The sequence below is a fragment of the Fukomys damarensis genome, unplaced genomic scaffold (assembly GCF_012274545.1).
Source record: "Fukomys damarensis isolate Sample0158 unplaced genomic scaffold, DMR_v1.0_HiC HiC_scaffold_30, whole genome shotgun sequence".
NCBI classification, from domain to species: Eukaryota; Metazoa; Chordata; class Mammalia; order Rodentia; family Bathyergidae; genus Fukomys; species Fukomys damarensis.
Genome location: NW_022900942.1, coordinates 68333945 through 68338651, shown reverse-complemented (window position 1 = coordinate 68338651; position 4707 = coordinate 68333945).

Sequence of the window (4707 nt, the reverse complement as noted above, 5' to 3'; positions counted from 1 at the left end):
CTCCTGCGCCTCCGCACCCCCGCGCCCCCCGCTGCCGGCCGAGCGTCCTGGCACTGCTGCTCTCGGACACCAGGTCGTCCACATTGCTCTCGCCTCAGTGAGGTGCATCTCGTCCATGCCCTCGCCTGTGCACCAGTGCAGGAAGGCCCGGTGCTGCAGCAGGGCTGAGAACTCCGCACTGCCACTCCCACCGGACCACATCCAGCTCAGGGTCCACCAGCTCCGCGCTCTCCGTGTAGCGGCCCTGCACCCAGCTGTCGCTGGCGCCCGTCTGACCTGCAAGAGGGCTGGGCTCAGTGGTGGCCCCTGGAGGGGCTGGGTGGGGTGCAGCGGGCAGACCTGAGGTAGCACCCGCCAGGCCCTCCACGCTATCCCCGTCATCTCAGCGCTCTGGGAGGCTGAGGCAGGAGGGTCAGAGTTCAAGCACAGCCTAGCAACTGAGACTGCAAGACGTTGCTTCAAAAATAAAAAATAAAAAGGGGTTGTGGCTCAGTGTGAAAGCCCTGGGCTCCAGCCCCAATACCACCACAGAAACAGCTTCACCGTGCGTTTGAATTTTCTGAACTTTGTATAAGCCAGCTACCCCTAATAGAACTGAAACCCAAAACACTCCAAATCAAAAACTTGTTGCCAACATGGTGCCACAAGTGGAAAATTCTATACCGGACTGACTTTCCGTGGTCAAAACAGGCACATTAACAATACCACATAGCTCACAGTGAAGCGGCTATCCTTTAAATCCATTAGCTGAGTTCAAAGGCTCGCAGTGTATCAAGGTTGGCTACTTTGAGCCAGGGGAAAAGCCAAAGGTTAGCTGAGGAGGAGGAGGAGCAAGGGGGACCAGAAACCCCTGACTGTTGGTGAGCTACCTGTGGACACTGCTGGGAAGATGGCAGAGCGGGAGCTGCAGAGAAGCCTCTGAGAGTCGGCGTCCTGACACGGATAGAGGGGCGTGGGCAGAAGGAAGAGGGACGCGGTCCTGGAACCAGGAAGGGTCCGAAGTGAAACTGAAGTCCATGGGGAGAGCAGCGTGGGAAACTGATGAAGAGAAGGGAGGTGGAGGCGGTGCTCTCTCCCAGGGCCCAGACTCATGGCGTGGGAAGGGCAGGTCAAGCCTGCAGGTGCACGGTGACTCCTGGCAACCCCAGGGCCCCATAGAGAAACACACCAGCGGGACGGAGCAGTGGACGCAGCAGACTTCGGTGACTATTACTGTCTGATCTCCAATCAAAACCAGAACTTTTGTTTGTTTGGTTGGTTTTGGTTTTTTGAGACAGGGTCTCACTGTGTAGTTGAGACTGGAACTCACTAGGTAGCTCAGGCTGGTCTTGAACTCACAGCGATCCTCCTGCCTCAGCCTCCCGAGTGCTGGGATTACAGGCGTGCGCCACCACGCCTGGCTAAACCAGACTTTTAAAAGCAGAGAAAAACAAAAAAATCACATGTAAAGGTAAACCGATCAAAATTACAGCAGACTGTTCAACACAAACCTTAAATGCTAGAAGAGCTAGGAGTGGCGTATTGCAAGCTGTAAGTGCAAACAACTTCCGACCCAGATTAACATACTCAGCAAAGTTTTCCTTCAGAATAGATGGGGGGAAAAGGGAGATTTCCTGAAAAAGACCAACTCAAGAAATACATGCATACTAAACCAGCACTCCAGAAAATATTCAAAAATAACCTAGACAGAAATAAGAAAACCAATAAAGGTAAAAATCCCAATGGAATGAAAATGCCAAGCAAGATCAATGAGTCAACAACAACAAAAAATGACAGGAAGAGAAAAAGAAGTCACCAACAGAGAAAGCGTGCAATGATAGTGATTAGTCACTGCTTTTCAGTAATTCCTCTCTGTCACTGGCCTGAACTCCTGAGTTAACACATTCACGATGATGAAGCCATAATTTATGTCTTGCTGCTGGCAGGCTCTGACTTGAATTTGATCATTCAATATCATGTAGCTAACCTGTGTATGCTCTTTTGTTAATGTAAGATGCCAACAAAAAAAGTCATTGTTATTTCACAGTTACATTATTATTTTGTTACCGCTTTGTTTTCCTCTGAAAAGGTCATACATAATGATCTTATCCAGCGTAGGGAACTTGTACCTGTACACAATATGTCTTAGTTCTTTTTCCCCGTTCCCCTCCCCTCTCCCTCCAGCCTTGCTTCCCCTCCCCGTTTATAAAAGTTTTGTTTCCACTTTTTCCCTTCCATTCTTTTTAAAAATCCCTTTTCCCTTCTTCCTCCCCCGCTCTTATTCCCTTTCATATTTCAACATATTCTTCTGGGGCCTGTCGAAGGCGTGGTTGATTTCTCTGCACCTTTCCTTCCTCCTCCGTGGAGAACCAGGGGCAGTCATCACGGCTCTGCCCCCTTCCTGATCAGAGCTGCACCAGTGAGAACCTGGTCCGGGCCTGGGGTGGCTGCTGTCTGGGTGCTGCTGGGCTCAGGGCCCCAGGCCTTCCCACCTGTTCAATAATAGCAACATCTCTCTTGGCTGAGCTATTATGAAAACCAAATACAATCATTTTTCAAGCCATGGAAGTATTTCCCAATTTAAAATGTATTTAAAGTCAGGCGTGGTGGCGCACGCCTGTAATCCCAGCACTCAGGAGACTGAGACAGGAGGATTGCTGTGAGTTCGAGACCAGCCTGGGCTACATAATGAGTTCCAGGTCAGTCTCAACTATATAATGAGACCCTGTCTCAACCCCCCCCCAAATCACAAAATGAATTTAAAAATGTAAATGAGTATTTTTGTTTCTCTGTGAGACAGGGTCTCATGAGTTGTGCAGGCTGGCCTTGAACTTCTGAGATCCAGCAATACTCCTGCCTCAGCCTCCCCCATAGGACCACAGTTCATGTGGCTCTGAGTTGGTCTTGAACAATGCTGAATGCAGAGCGGGGGCCAGCTCTCTCCAGAGGGTGAGCTCTGATGCAGATGGCCCCGTGCCCTTCCCAGGCTCTCAGTTGCTGGAAGGTGGGCCGGCCCTTCAGGCCTGGGGGATGCCGAGCATCCCGGTGCCCAGCAGGTCCTGGTGCCAGTGCTGCCTCTGCCTTCTGTCTGTCCTGTGCCCCCGTCAGTGGTGCTGCGTGTGCATCCCATCCTCTCACGTGGTCGCCCCAGAGCTGGGTGCTGTCCCACAGACAGTGGCGGTGCTCTGTGGGGACCGAGTGGCTCCCACACGGGGGCTGGACGGGCAGGGGATGCTGGTTTCAGGAGGTTCCTGGGTGCCACCCCCCCACAGGCGGGGCCCAGCACCAGGGGACCCTGCATCCCCGCCCCGCTGTTCCTCCTCGGCTGCTTTGCCTGCAGGCCTGGGAATGGAGGCTGAGGTCTGTGGCCTGCAGGAGGGCACATTGTCCTGGCACAGCCTCCATTCACGTGTGAGCAGGGGATGCCCGGGGCCAGGTGGAAGGTGCCCACAACAGCCGGACCCGAGGCAGGGAGACACCCTGTCCAGCACCTCCAGGGCCAGGCTGAGCCAGGAGGAAGGTACTCCTCACAGGGCTAAGTTCCCTCAGGCTGGGACCCGCTTTGAGTTGCTACGGTTTGGGTATCTCTCTGTAGTTCCGGCTGCACTTGAGCTCTTGGTGACCCACCTGCCTCAGCGTTCCAAGTGCTGGGATCACAGGTGTGCTCCTCCGGGCCCAGCTGCTATCGTTTCTGCTTTTGTCATTTTTCATGGTTGTATATGTGTAGCGTTATTTAATAAAGCCTGAGCTATGTGTTTGTATTAACATACTTGGCTGATGTGTAGCTCTAGTGTGCTCGGGACCCTGGGCTCCATCCCCAACACCACAGAAAGAAAAACTTTCCATCCTGTTCTGACATCTACCATATTCAACCCTTGTGATGCTGGCTGGGCTGAGAGTGAGGCAGAGCTGGCTCTCAAGAGAAATCTATGCCCAGCAGAGACAGGGTCTTATGTTGAAAGTGTCAAGCACTAACAGGAAATAAGCTAGTATTTCCATATTCGGACTGTCAGGAGGAGGGACGCCGCTGTCACCAGCCTACAAGGGCCCCAGCATCGGAAACCCATCTTTGGAGCTGTCGGAGCCTGGACCGGCCCTCCTCACCTGTCTCAGTGTCACGGGGGTCACAGTGCCCAGCCCGGCCCTGGAGCCGCAGGATGGCCCCTCCCAGCCCTGGCCGGGGAGGCCCTGGCTGAGCTCTGAGACCCCTTGCAAGAGGGCAGGGCTGGTGGGCACCTCGGGGGGCTGCTGGGTGCTGGGTGAACCCCCGAGTGCGGGGCACAGCGGGCCTCAGGGAGCAGAGCCGGGGAGAGGCGACTGGACAGCTACACTTCCTGTGTTCAGGGCACAGAGGCGGATGCGGCCTCACCCAGGCCTGGGGCTGTGAGCCTGGGCAGGAGCCCGTGCTCCTTTGACAGCAGAGGCGGAAGGGGCAGCCATCCCGGGTCACCGGGGCAGACCTGAGGCCTGCTTGCCAAAGAGGAAGAGCCGGAGCCTAGGGTGCAGCAGGAGAAGGAGTCCGAGCCACGGGGCCAGGAAAGGGACGCCTGGCGGTGACCCTTTTCTCTGAAGTGCAGAAGCCGTTCACCAGAGCACGCACCTCGGTGGCATGTCTCTACCCAGCCCCTCTACTGCCCAGACACAGTGATCCTTAAATGGGAAGACTGGCTTTGCAAACATCCGAGTAATAATTCTCTCAAGCAGAAATTGTCATAAAATGCTAAATCA